Below are 15,164 nucleotides of genomic sequence, written 5' to 3'. Positions count from 1 at the left end.
AGAGAGAGAGAGAGAGGGAGCGCGGGCAGTGAAATTTCATTGTAACAGTTGAAGGACTAATTGTTAAGTTGATCGTTACAACATGGCCCGTTTAATTTAAAAAAAAAAAAAAGGGGGGGGGGATGTTCATGCAAGAGAGAGAGAGTGACTTGAAATTTCATTGTAGAGATACACTAATTCACGGGCTAAAAAAGTAGGTTAGGTTGGTCGTTTATATGAGGTCCGTTCATTAAATAAAAAAAAAGAAGGGGGGGGTGTTCTGGCCATAAATAAACACTATAAAGCCTGGGAACAAATCAACGGGCGTGGCCGGTGTATACTGCTAGTACAAAATAATGTTTAGTTTGTGAATGCATGAAATAATGTTTTCTTTAATTGGTGAGTCTATGAAAGTAATTGTGTTACCCTGTGAGACGTATCGAGGATCTAGAACTTCTACAAAGCGGTAACCACACGATACTAAAGCCTAAAGCTCATCAATGTCCCCAAAATGGCTTATTCTGGCCAAGCTACAAATGCATTGAAATAAAACTTTCTTTTTTCACACATTCATTATAAAAAAAAAGAACAATGAAGTAAAAATTTAATTTTTAAGAATGGAAAAAATGAGAGGTCAGAAAACTAAGATGTGAGAACACCCCAGCATCTTGTGAGAACGAGGATGATTGAGATCACTTCGTCATGGGAATATTAACTACAGAACTACATCCATAGCCGACATGCAATGTTTGGTTTCAAATAATGTGTGTGAGTTAGTGTGGGTCTGTGTGTGTGCGTGTGTGTAGCGCAGTGATTTTCAGTTAGTGTCTCTCTTTTTTTTTTTTTTCCATTTCAACATCTCACACTTTCTTTAAAGTCAAAACATAGTCAACACCTTAGGCCACAAGTCAATACATGGTCAACACTTTAGATCACAGATCAAATATTCGAAACCTCTAGTAAAAAAAACAAAATTGATCATTTATTTCAAGCTGAAGTTTCGCACTTAGTTTGTATGCTCGGCTAGTGAAGTTGACCTAGCGTAGTGCTAATAACACGAAAGTCCTAGGTATCATTAATTTGTATTTTTCAACCATGTGATCATAGTAATAATGTGGTCATTCCGACTTCTGACTAATTGCAAGAAACGAACTGGTAGTAATTATACAGTAAAATAATAATAATAAGATAATAATATACCTCAAAACGCCATTAAAAAAGCGATACTATAGAAGCACTAAGATGGTAATAAATGACATATACACACCAAGTCTGATAAACCCAGGACCATTTTTTCTCACCGTCTCACCCTTAGGATTTGGTAATGTTGGCCAAGTTCCAGAGTTCCAGGGAACACTACAAATGCACACTTCCCATGAAGACCGAACACGAAGGCTCACTAACTGGGCCGTGTCGAAGTGGGGGCTGCAATGGTTGGAAACATGGGCGATGAAGGTGAACCGACATTTTGTAGCTGTAGCCCCACATCGTCATTAAATGATGGCACCTGTCATTGTCTGTCTGATCTGCAATCATGGCAGTCTGCCAATGACGGGGGGAAAAAAAACAGAAGGAGGAAAGATTTTAAGAGGCGATACAAAATTTATTAATTACATTTTATTTACACAAATATTTATAGCTTATTGAAATATATACTTGACATCCATTGTATTAATAGAGATTTTGTTAAGGAGTGTGTGTGTGTGTGTTTCTATGGTGACTGTGGCGAGAGGTTAGCGATTGGTTGTGAATATGCAAGATCGGCGGCGTTGTCGTCATTGGTCTTAGCAAGGGGAGACGACTCCAGAACGTGAGACCGAAAGACTGTGTTATTGTAGTGAGTTAGATTTTGTTACCGATATTATTACTAAAGTCTAGTACATTTATTTTATCTCCTATCAACTTGATTAAGTCTATATTTTAATAAAAGTTCTATTTAGTATTGGTCACAAAAGAAGCTATTCAAGTTATTTCACGTTGTATTACTTAAGATCTATTAGGCCTACAGCGGTTTAGTTGTCTGCCAACTAGAAGTCAACGATCGTCAATAATATCTATGCTGTTCTTAGTCTACAAGTATGAAAGAAATGTCAGCTTGCTGATTCATGGACATTTCTAAGTCTTTATTCAAAATATAAAATAAATAATGATAAAATGATCAACACATTTGAGTTGAAATAGAAAAATACAAGCTTTAAATGTTTCATTTAAAATAGTTTACTTCCAAATCCTTATTGTATCTCATTATTCGGGACTATTATTCTGTATAGTTCTCCTCCCCCCTTTTTTAACTTAATAATAAAAACGTAGAAGATCAAAAATTAAATCAAACTTCTGCTCTCAATACAGTATCAAATTCCTGACCCCAGAACAGTGTGATCCTTAGTAATAATAGGTGCATCTAAATGACCACAAGAAATCACCCATATAATTCTAAATGCCCTTATCTCGAGCTCTATGTCAGAATTAGTGAATTGTTTTAATATTTTCTTTTCTTTTTTTTTTTATTGAGAACCCTCCTTTCTTAACACGATTTTTTTTATTGCCACAATTTCATTCGATTTATATGATGTTTAGAATTAGAATCTGGTATGCGTCACTTGGGCCCAATGAGAAAGAGAAGAGAAAAAATTAGGAAAGGCTTTTGTTTATTATTATTAGGAGCAAGATTCAGGTAGATCTGAGTCCAACGTAGACAAACATTCCCGATATAAATTTAAATACTTTTATTTACGTTGTTGGACAATGTGAAGCAAACACGCAGACATCAATAATCACACATTAACTGTCACAAACACACATGTACACATACACAATCTCATCGACACACACACACACAGTCACTAAGAGAAGAATCTCACACCAACACTCATACACATGAATTCAAACCCATCGGCGAGTCTTTAGTCAATTGGGTGGTAACTGTAGATCTTCCCTTGCACTGACATCTCAAGATGCAAGAGAAAACGCCAAAACGATCACATCCCCTCCCCCCCCCCCTTTTTTTTGGGACTCCACTCACGCTCCCTCCCCACCTAACAGAGCAAACAGATTCTTGCTATAACCTCCCTGTCAAGTCGTGCCCGTGACAAAAGATTCCCCGACACTTAAATTTTTGGGGCCGGGCCGCGCTGGACACCCGATCTACGAAACTCGCCTCATTGGAGGTGGCCACACTGCATGCAAAGAAAACCATCTCCACTTTATAACATCACTGTACGTTACTGCTAATCCTGAGAAGAGGAGAAGGGGAAGGGGGCGGGGGTTGATAGACCGAAGAAGGAGGGAACAGCTTTAAACATTCTTACAGCGGCGTGTCCGAAGTTCTCCTCTTCTATTTCAAACCACATGGAAACTATTTCTGAATCAAGGAGGACATTCCAAATGTGGGCATGAACAGAAGTTGTTGTTTTTTTATTTACTGCTAGCAGGGTCAAAGAAAATGATAAAAGAGTTTAGTAAAACAATAATATATGAGACAATACCAATAGTAATACCAATACCATTACTTATGCCAATACTAATAATAAAATGAATACTAATGTAAAGACAATTTTAAACTCACATCCTTACCATTCAATCTCTGATAATAGCCGGTTTTCCACCAACCTATATCTTCAGATATATTTGCTAATAATGTTTGCTTCAGATGCATTTGCTAAAAATGTTGTTGCCTAGAGCCTCGAGATGGTGTACAGTAATTGGATCTATAATTAGCCGGTTACCCGACAAAAAGGCTAACGATAAGGTTAAGTGGACAAAATAGCGCGGACTGTATGTATGATATATAAGGTTAGGTGTGTTACACATATGTTTTATAATGTAACCTGAAGTCTCTTTCTAGAATATGGATGATTATCCGTCAGCTGCATTGGCATATCGAGGGAATGATGCCTTCCATATTGTGCAGGGGGTGCTACACTAAAAAGAAACATTACATAAAATAGTAAAAATTTCTGTCACTAAGTTGGTCAACATCGTTTACATTATTTAGAAATTTAGCATTGCTTCCTAGTGACTCTTTTTGATCAAACCCGTTCGACAAGATTATACTAAGACAAGACTATACTAAGACAAGAGTATACTAAGACACGACTATACTACGACAAGACTATACTAAGACAAGACTATACTAAGACAAGACTATACTAAGACAAGACTATACTAAGACAAGACTATACTAAGACAAGACTATACTAAGACAAGACTATACTAAGACAAGACTATACTAAGACAAGACTATACTAAGACACGACTATACTAAGACAAGACTATACTAAGACAAGACTATACTAAGACAAGACTATACTAAGACAAGACTATACTAAGACAAGACTATACTAAGGCCCTAAAAGAAAGAAAAGTGAGCATATATCGGACATTCAGAGACTCACGTCCTCGGGTTTTCTAGATTTGTTTGTCTTCTATTTTAATGTCCCTATTTGTCCCGAATGACCAGTCAATTGAAATCGGCAATAACAAAAAGTCAGTTATTTTAATGTCGTTCTAAGCTCCTTACTCTGGGCGGAGCTCCTGGGATCCACCTCCGAGGCGTGTTGTCTCTGGGTTAAAATTTCTTTGCAGCAAATGACAAACTTCCATTACAAAGAATGGCATTGTCAAGTGCTGGGAAAATATTAGGCGAGTGTCATAATGTCTCAATAGCCTTTTATGAAGAATACACACACACACACACACAACTATTTGTCTCCTTACCGCTGTCATTTCTTTTTTCTTTATTTGGAAGAAAAAAATCACGCGGGGTGGGGGGACAGTTATGATTTGGAAGGGATACCAAACGAATTGCTGATAATTGAAACCTTTCCACTCGCTTCATTTGGGGGCCGATTTGGCGCCCCCGGTCTATTCTCTTCTGGGCACAGCGCTTGTAAAACATGCTAGTAGATCGTGCTAAACGCCCCGAACGGTGTCCTAAGGTGCAAACGATACCGTGGCAGAAAACAGGTTTATTGTGGCCAGATTTAACTCAATTACCGAGTGTCATGGGGCCCCGCCGGTGCAAGCCCCTGAAAGTTTGCTGAGCCAAAGTGCTAGGCAGCTGAATATCACCGCAAGCAAAGTGAGTGATATTTTTTTTGTTCTCTCCCTTTCTTTCTCATTTCTCCTCCCGACCAAGAACATATGATTGTCTGTATTAGGGTCTGGGACGAGATGGAATTACAAAGAACCGATGGACACTAATCCTTCACTAAGCTGTCAATGACGTTTTGAATAGCAGTTCCATTAGAGGCAAGTTGATATTGGGCCCCAGGCATTTTTGGGGGGGGGGGATTGATTCGAAAAGGGTTTGATGGTTAAGGGTTGAGGCAATTTCCAAAGGTAGATGGGACAGGTGTGACGTTCACAGATCGAATGACTGACATATTGTTCTAACATGACATTACCAATAATAATAACATTGACAACATGACCAATGTAGATGTGCTAGTTGGTGCTGAGTGAAGATATCAATATTGGGCTCAAGACCGACTCGTTAACAAAACCTGCTCAGTGTCACATTGATTGGGTGAATTGATTTATATTCTTTACATTATGTCATTTGTAAGTATTGGATACAAAATTAATCCACGAATATAAAGAGAATGCACAATTTTACATCCTATCAGCTTATGTTTCCTTGGCTAACGGTTTGCGAGGCCAGTACTACGATTGACCATCTTTCTCTTATAAATGTCAAGTATCACATTAGAATTGTCTTAAATTTCAAGACATAATCACGAATTCTACTGATATGCAAACACAATACATTGGTACGACAGCGTTTGAGGTTTCAATGGATGCACCAACAAATAGTTGAGATACTGGCTACATAAGTGAATTTCACTGCTTAAAATAAGTGAAGGCAGCAGTTATTACAAATATAGACTAAAATTAAGGACACACCAGATAATTAAATATAGACTAAAAGTAAGGACACACCAGATATTTAAATATAGACTAAAAGTAAGGACACACCAGATATTTAAATATAGACTAAAAGTAAGGACACACCAGATATTTAAATATAGACTAAAAGTAAGGACACACCAGATATTTAAATATAGACTAAAAGTAAGGACACACCAGATATTTAAATATAGGCTTCATAGGTGGATGCAAGAGTTATTAATTTAAATGTAGACTACATACAGATAATTTGTAATTTAAATGTGAGTAACATGTGTGACAATGTCTGCTTATTTATCTCTTGGTAATGTTTCTTATAATAATTGTTGATCAAACAAAATCATCACACGCCGGAGATTATATGAATAATATGATAATACATTAAAGAAACATCTGTGTTCTCTTATAACTTCATTAATTGACTTCTTCTAATTACATCTAGAAGTAGATTCTCAATTCAATAACACTTGGATTAAATATTTTCATAAAATAAAAACTTAAAGATACAACAACTTCAACTAGTATAACTTTAACTAATGGGCCTGCAAATGTTTAAACTCATTCTAACACAAGACCGTTACTAAGCAAAGACGGTTACAATGCGAGGACCCCGACTAACTAACTTTCCCCTAATTTATACTTTTCTCAATCGTATTTTCCAGAATCATAGAAACTTCTCCCCTAATTATTTTATTAACTGTGACCTTCTAGAAGCTGACGTATGCTATTTTTCCCTTAACCTCTTTCTTTGATTGTATGACTAAAATTAACTTGTTTACTCTGGTCAACTCTGACTTGACCTGGGCTTCTAGAAACTAGTCGAAATAGGCCACAGTCTCGACTCATGACACATAAAACAGTTTGAATTGAATGGTAGACTCCATAAGTGGATGCAACAGCTATACATTTTATTGCAGTCTGCGTAGGTGGATATGACATTTATTACTTTCAACGTAGACTACAAGTGTTGATACTTTCATTTATGTGTTAAGATTTTGGCTGTTTCTTATTATTATTCTTGTTTCAGTTTAAAAAAACAACAATTTCTTTTTCTTTTCTTTTTCAATACATGTACTAGCCTTATTGCCTTTATTCGACATTCAAGCTTTGATCTGAGCACGGGCCTACATAACCTTCCCCTTTTAGATATAAACTCAGCAATTCTTGTAGTTATCTTTTCCTTACTGCATAGATAGCCAGAGTACAGGTTGCTCTGTTTCATCAAGTCTCTCCAACCAAATTTACGATGAACATCATCATCTTATCGCTCAAAGAATTCAACGACCTGTCTTATTACAGTCTTTACCAGGCTGCATAGCTCCACCAGAAGGTCATGTCATGTGATTGAACGGCATTTCAAGCCAGGAGCACAGTGACAAACGGAGACGTCACGTCCAATCGTCCCGCTCCTTCAGAACACTTCATTTCTGCCATTGTTTCTCTGGGCAGCTCCAGAATTCTTGGCCTGCCGGGGCCGGGAGCGAGTTGATCTTCTTTCGGGAAACTATTCACACAGGACTCTAGCGTCACTGGGAGAAACATAATCCCTCAGTAGGTCATGTGATCTATGTTTTGTTTTACATGTCATGTTTGCTAGCATTACAAAGCACTTGTTTTTATCCACCGACTACGCCCCCGGAAATTAGAAACCAATGTATTAACTGTTTAAATGTTCAAGACTTTTTTCGAACTTGGATCTGGCGGGAATCTCTCACCGTTGCATACAGGCTACTTTTGAAAGAACAAATTATATACCATTTAGAACAAAAACCTAAAGGAGATAGGAATTAGTGATTTATATATAAGATTTGTACTTACATCCTTTAATTTTAAGAAATTGCTCAATTGTTGTCCAGTCTAGTCCAGTCTAGTCCAGTCTAGTCTGCTGTTTTATTTCCTTACAAAACTTGAACGTTCATTTCTACAACTTGATAAGGTTTGAACTTTCTGAAAGTTGTCAATGAGATTTTAACTCCCCAGAAGTTCATCCTTGTGAGACCAATTGAGGTCCGTTGTAATTCTATGGCGTCCTTGAAACTCAGACACGTACTTCGACCACAACAATGTCACGAATTATCATTCAAGTATTTTTATTTTTTGGACCTACTAACTACTATGAAATGAATAGCACCTCTTTTTTTTGTAAACTCGTATTGTACAAGATTGAGAGGGGGCTGAGAGATATGAAAGTAGACTCCCCTTTATGTCGTGTATTATTAGATGTGCAGTACAAAAGGGGGTTTGAGAATCTAAGACATATTATGTCTAACTAATTACACAACAGACGGCTGCAAATGTTCTATCCTAGCCTATAGATAAACTCTTCACTTGTTTTGTTCTATAGTGCACGTGTTTTTAATGGCGACATGCGTCTCGGTGGTGATAATTGTACGTAAGTAATAGAACGCTAGGTCAGAGTGAGTAGAGATCTCTGTACGCAGGTAAATGAATGCACTTAATGAAGACGAAATGGGAGATATACATATCTAGAGAGCTCTGGCTGAAATTAATCTTTCCTCATTAGCTTAATTATCATTCACGCACCAGTAAGAACGTACACACACCCCAGCCACACACACACACACACTATCACACATACAAGCAACCTATCCCACACACATAGACATAAACTGAAAGGCACAAGGAGAGCACTGACTGAATTGAGTGTCATGATACTAGTCTTGTAAAGAGGAGGGGGGGGGGAGGAAGGGTAAATTTTATGAACATTTTAAACTAAAGTTGTGATGCTTCAAACATTTATTGTTTCCCTTGAACAAACTTCTCAAAGGTTAATCAAGTGCATTAGACTGAGGTAACTGTAGCGTCACGAACTCAGACTACAAACTAGCTTCAACTACTTGGCTGCACAAGGAAATAGTCAGGAAAGAAAGTGATTAGGGAGAGGAGGGGGGGGGGATAAAAACAGATCCGAAGAACATTGCAGTCATTGATCTAGGAAGCAAGAAACACAAGATGATCTCTGACCTCCCTTGTTTACAGCCCCAATGGACTTCAGCATGAAAGTTTGGTATATCCGAAGTTAAAAATTTCGTTTATTTTCGGTATGATCACTGATCTACACAAACAATGATTCCATGGACGATACTGGTGATGAATTCGTGTTTTCAATATTAGCTTTATAAGTTTTTTACTGACGGGCGGACAGCATAAAACCATTTGCGGTTTTTTTTCCCCAAGGAGTCTAGTAAAATATCTAGAACTGCAAAAAGAGCATCAACGATCTAATTTATTTTATTTTGTTTTAAAGACAGAATTGTATTAGATAGATGGCAGGTAGAGGTTCCTCCCATGGTAAAAATGTCAGGAAAGGGGAAGAGCACGAATATGAGCTCAGAATGGAATGTAAGACACCCCCCCCCCCTTTTCCAAACGTCTTCTATTTTGTGACTCACGTTACGACTCGGTTTGTGGGGGGGGGGGGGGGGGGGAATCACTGGCGTTGCGTTTGTGAAATTTAATTGTACACTTGTCACTTTACAGTGAATGACGTTTTGGTACGCTGGGAGGGCAGGGGAGAATAGACCGATAGATAGATTAGATAGATAAAATAGATAGATAGACCGACAGACATAGGATAGATAGATAGATAGATAGATAGATAGATAGATAGATAGATAGATAGATAGATAGATAGATAGATAGATAGATAGATAGATAGATAGATAGATAGAAAAACGGCTAACTAAAACAAGAGAGATGGGAGGTTTAGGCTCTGATAAATGGGGCTCTGCTATAAGAGTGTGAAGTATTACTCCTGGCCACTTTTGATGGCCTTGGTTCAGTAGAACGTACGTACTTCTGCTATTCTAGATTTGTTGACTTAAAACACGATACCCGGGGACATTTTTCTCCATTTCTCTGTTGACACGCGGCCATTCACACTAGCTGTTGGTTAAATCTGGACAAATTTTATTCATTTTTTTTTTGCAATCTAAATATATGAAGCGGGGAGTCGATGTTCTTTTCTGTTGAATACAATGTTTGTCGACGTCCAATCCATAGATAGCAATTCAGTCTCTTGCCAAATAGTCGGAGAACTAATTGGACCGAGGAAATCTCGCGTTAGCTTTACAGGAGTTATGAAATAACTGTTACGTTTTTACGGGGGGAGAGCAGGTAGAAGAGATATAACGAAAGAAAAGTAACAAATACAGAAGTAAGAATGAAATGTAATGAACTAGGAGGCTGGATTTCTCAAGCACAGAGGTTTCTCCTGAGAACCATTAACGAAATCCTGTGGGCTAAAGAAAAGATGGAACTCATTATGTATACGGTGAATTTAATGTGTACATTATAGACGACCCACCCTGAAGCAACATGCACGTAACACGACTGGTTCATGTCAAGTATAAACTTAATGATAACTCCTCCCTGCCCTAAAAACCCCTTTCCTTTCAAAAAAAAAAAACATTCCTAAATCCATTGAAGATGTTTGCGGCCTTGTTCAACACGTCAGGGTATCAAACAACAGACTTGGGAACACTTTGATCCACCGAGAAGCAAATTAACTGAGCGCATCTCGGTCTAACACTTAGAAAATTTAATACTTAGTTGGTAAAAGCTACTTGTTAAGTCAAAGATAGTCACACCTATTCCCCCCCCCCCCGGCCTCCTATATTTTTTCCCCATTAACCTTAAATCCACAGTTTTAGTTGCACAATTCACACTCGGTGTTAGTTGTTAGCATGGCCTCTCATATGTATATATTATATACCACCAGACTTTGTCATTGCTTAGGGGGGAGGGGAGGGGGAGAGGGGAAACAGGGCCGGTCTTAGGCCACTGCAGACTATGCGGCCGCAGTGGGCCCCGCACTTTCATAGGCCCCGCGCGAATTCTAGGTGTAAATTTTTAAATTAAACCATTTTAACTTAAAAGGGTTCCTGGAATTCTTAAATCTTAAAATATACGAAAAAGTCATGAAAATCTCCTGACGTTTTAAAATCTTCTGAAAACTGATGTAAATCTCCTTAAAAACAGACAAAATTGTCATTTCGGGGTGTCATTCAATATGGCAACACCGATTAAAAAGAAAACGGCTTTGTCAGATTTCGTTTAATAACAATGTAATAATAAGGTGAGTATTAAGCAAAACAAGAAGTTCAAATACTTAATTTACTTTAATAGTCACTGGCATACAAATATACATCAAAATCTATCTCGACTTCTTAAAAAGAAAAACAAAAGCGATATTTTGCTAGTCGATAGTTAATCTAAAAGGCAGATCTGAATTTTTATCGTTTTTTTTTGTTGAGAAACTACTATCTACTGTAGATGGCTCGTAAAGTGAATTTGACCTGATTTTGTTCTAAGTAAAGTAGGCGAATACGAATTTTTTTTTCTAGTAGAAAATCTTAATTTTCACTTATTATCTTTATCACAACCCAGAATGGACCCCGCGCAATCCGTTTCGCATACAGCCCCGCAATCTGTTGGACCGGCCCTGAGGTGAAATCAGGCCTTTAATTTCTTTGCTGGACTGTGACCTTTGTGTCGAAGGTGCCGGCTGGACAACTAAATATATGAACAATAACAAATTTCGACGGTTACACTAAAGTTTCAATTGGCTAAAAATTGCGCTACTTCAACATTTTTGGCAGGTAAATGTTCAAAGCCACGCCATTGAAAAAATCCAAGTATTAATAGAGAAATTGTGGACGAGATTTCTTTCTTAGTAAATCTCCACAAACACTTGTATGTGTCAATACATTTGTTTTCAACTAGCAGAGTCCCGTGTTTGACTACGTTAGAAAAGCTGTACAAGTCTAGCCATTTTATTTCACACATGTTCAAAATAAATTAGGAAAGCTTTAAAGATTATCTGAATTGCAATTATTACATCCTAATTCTAAGTGGAGTATAAGCATTATATAAAAAAGCCACGGCTTTAGCACTTTAAATGTACATTAGTAAAAATAAAATAAAGTAATATATAGTTGTTATTTATTAGGTTAAATTGCATTTAGAGTTTTATGTGTTATTAACATTTGTTTTGGAAGCTTTTTGTCACCAGAGAACTGAACAGATATAGAACCAGAGAGAGAGAGAGAGAGGGAAGATCGAAAGAGAAAGAGAAAGAGATCAAGAGAGGGGAGAGAGAGAAGAGGGAAAGAGAGAAGAGAGGAGATGGGGGAGAGAGAGTGAAGGGGGAAGACAAATGCAGATAAAGAGATAGCATTATAACGAGACGCACAACCGTACAGGTAAACATTGTTTACCAACACATTCATCTCGTGCACGCTCCTACGTACGGACAGTAATAAACAAGTATTCCCAAGAGCTTAGACAGAAAGCCACACTCACCAACATCACACACATGCCATCCTTAGCATAATAGCCAAAAAATGAAGACGGCTCCATCTCGACTTAATGTCACCGTGTTTTTGATACAGACTTTGAAACCAAAAAAAAAAACAAAGAAAGAAAAGGGGGGGGGGGAGCGGGGGAGAAGAAGGGGTAGTTAAACCGCTCGTCTCTTAACTGGAAGATCAAAGTTCAATTCCCTCACTCTTGAAACAAACAACCTCTCTCTTATCGCGATCCCTTTCAAGCAACGCCGCAAAGCATGGCTAGAATAATCAGGTAAATTCAGATAAATATATTGAGGTTGTTGTGACTATAGATCTATAAATCCACAAGTTCGTCTGTGCATTTGAATGCAGTGAAGAATGGAAAGAGCCGGGGAAAGAGTGGAGGACGCTAGAACAAAGAGAAAGAAGAAATCTACATTCAGATTTATTGTATCATGTTTTTACCTACTTCTGATATCTACAGCACGCATATTCTCCTCGACGTGTGCAGGGGCGGAATGTTTACGAGCAGCAGTAAGGGAGATGAAGGAGGGGGAGGACATGCAAAGAGCCCCCCGTGAGTGTTGGGTGAAAAGACATGTCAACGCCCACAGCAGATCTCACAACCAACGGGCAATAACTGTAATCACGAAAGGATTTCTCCACTCGCACTTGACAGTTAGTTCCCCTATCCCCATCCTTTTGATCCCACTGGAAGACAAACAAGAGCGTAAAAAGAAATGGCCGACTTATAATGGGGCTTCGTTTGCATGGCAGTAACAATTGTTTCCGAGTGCCCTGCAGAGAAAGGACTAATTACGGATTTAATTTCTTCAAACTGTGCCCCTGCAACAATCAGTACTAATAAGGGATTCAAAAGGCAACATTTTCTTCTTCAGAGCGTGATAGGAAGTCATCTCTGTCTTAAGATAGCTCTCAATTCACAACGGATGCAGCTATTCTCATTTAAATTTCCAGCCTTCCCCTCCCATACCCCAGCGAGCAAACACAAGCACAATCAATGATACAGAGAGAGAGAGAGAGAGAGAGAGAGAGAGAAAGAGAGATTTAACCATTTCACAATTGATAAGCATTCAATATTTAAACTGTGTTTTAGTTATTGAATGTCGTTGTAATTGAAGTGTTATTGATCTCTTATCTACATCCAGTTGTTAAGTGTGTGCTTGGAGATCAATAACGTTAGACCGATCTCATGACATGAATCATCCTTAGATCATTAAGTTGGATATCTTAGCATTCAGTGTGCATTTATATAGCTTTATAGTATCATTCTATTACATCTGAGAATAAACGCAACCAACGCAGTCTATATTCTATAGTTAAAGCAATAAAAACCCCAAACTTTTTTTTTAGCATTCATCAATTGATTAACTCCTCACTAGACAATTCTCAGCTTTTTGAATTCTAGATAGTTTCACCATTTTTTAAATTATTTACATCGTTTAATTATAAGCCAAGCAATCAGCAATGTATATCACAGATACTGCAAACACTCATTTAGAGCAAGAGTTTCAGGCCTAGAGGGAGAAAATGTATTTTTCAAGCCCCCAACGTTGAAGAATGTATCTTTACCACGTTAGGCCCTCAATTTTTCTCCGGTTGATTTAACATTTTTGCGTTTATGAAATTGGACTTTTAATGTAGAATCTACCAAAAAAAAAGAGAAAGGACCTTTACTTCTATGTGGAATATGATAATAAGCCAACTTATTTGATTAGTAAATAAATAAATTAGTAAATAAACGGCATTATAAAACAAATTTGACGTCAATCTTGGTATGAGCCGCGAATAAAAAGATTGTTAAACTACGTCAATAGATTGGAAGATTAATAGGAATTTTACCAAGAAGAGACAAGAAAAGGAGTCGCTGCTAAAGCTAGCTACACTGTTGCTCATATTTTTAGTAGAGAAATGAAACCGTTTTCTGACGCATGAAAAAATGAATGCAAGTACTGATTCACGGGTTTCTAATCAAATAGTCTAGGGCCAATTTCGTTTTTGTACCTTTTCGTTTATGTGGCCCGCGACACCACTGTAGGGAATTAAAATGACCCGCAGGTCGATTTATGTTGGGCATCACTGGCCTAGATCTATTACAAATTTTAAAACATAACTGATCCTAACGCCACTTAATATAAGCTTTAAATGCAAGAAAATGATTTTTATTTCTTCTTAGTTTTTTATGTAGAACTTGATATTTCTCCTGATATGTTTAACTTAATGCAGAGTTAATCAACACTTTTTTACCTTTTATTTTCCAAAAGACACATTGCAAAAAAAAAAAAACAACTAATTTCATGGTATCACAACAACAAATGTAAAAACTTTGTGCAGAAATTGTTCATAGTTCTTGCCTTCATTTGCTTGTCCTTTTTCCTGCCCTAGACGCGCGAAAGTCCGCATACAACCCACATGGGCTTGCATCTCACATGAAATGCATGATCTCCGAAATTTTGAAGGTCAATGTCTTTATTTACTAGTAATGTCCAACAGTTCTGGGACACATACACACACAGAAGTTTTTATGGATGGTGTGTTGTCAGTACTCAGTCATTCTGAAACTGTGGGGGAGGCTTGTGTATACAGGCTCTGTTATCTTGTAGTCGAAGATATAGGAGCTTTAGAAAGTGGTAAAAAAAAGTTTATCATGTTCATTACAAGGTCGAAGATACTTTAATATTCATTGTTATTTTTTTTTGTTGGAGCGAATGAATTTATTCGGATCAAACAGAATTTTAATTTTAAGACTAAATAGCTAAATATTCATTAATTTTAAAATAGGTAGCATTAAGTTATCATGGGCAGAGCACTCTTTCTGTTTGTCAGTATAGTAGAAAAAATAATGATCTAGCTCAGTGATGTCCAAAATACGGTTCGCGGGTCACATCAGACCCGTGACGTGGTTCTATCCGGCCCGCTGAAACGTCAGCACAATGTGTAGAAAAT

Source organism: Biomphalaria glabrata, chromosome 1, assembly GCF_947242115.1.
Source record: "Biomphalaria glabrata chromosome 1, xgBioGlab47.1, whole genome shotgun sequence".
NCBI classification, from domain to species: domain Eukaryota; kingdom Metazoa; phylum Mollusca; class Gastropoda; family Planorbidae; genus Biomphalaria; species Biomphalaria glabrata.
This window is presented reverse-complemented; position numbering follows the sequence as displayed.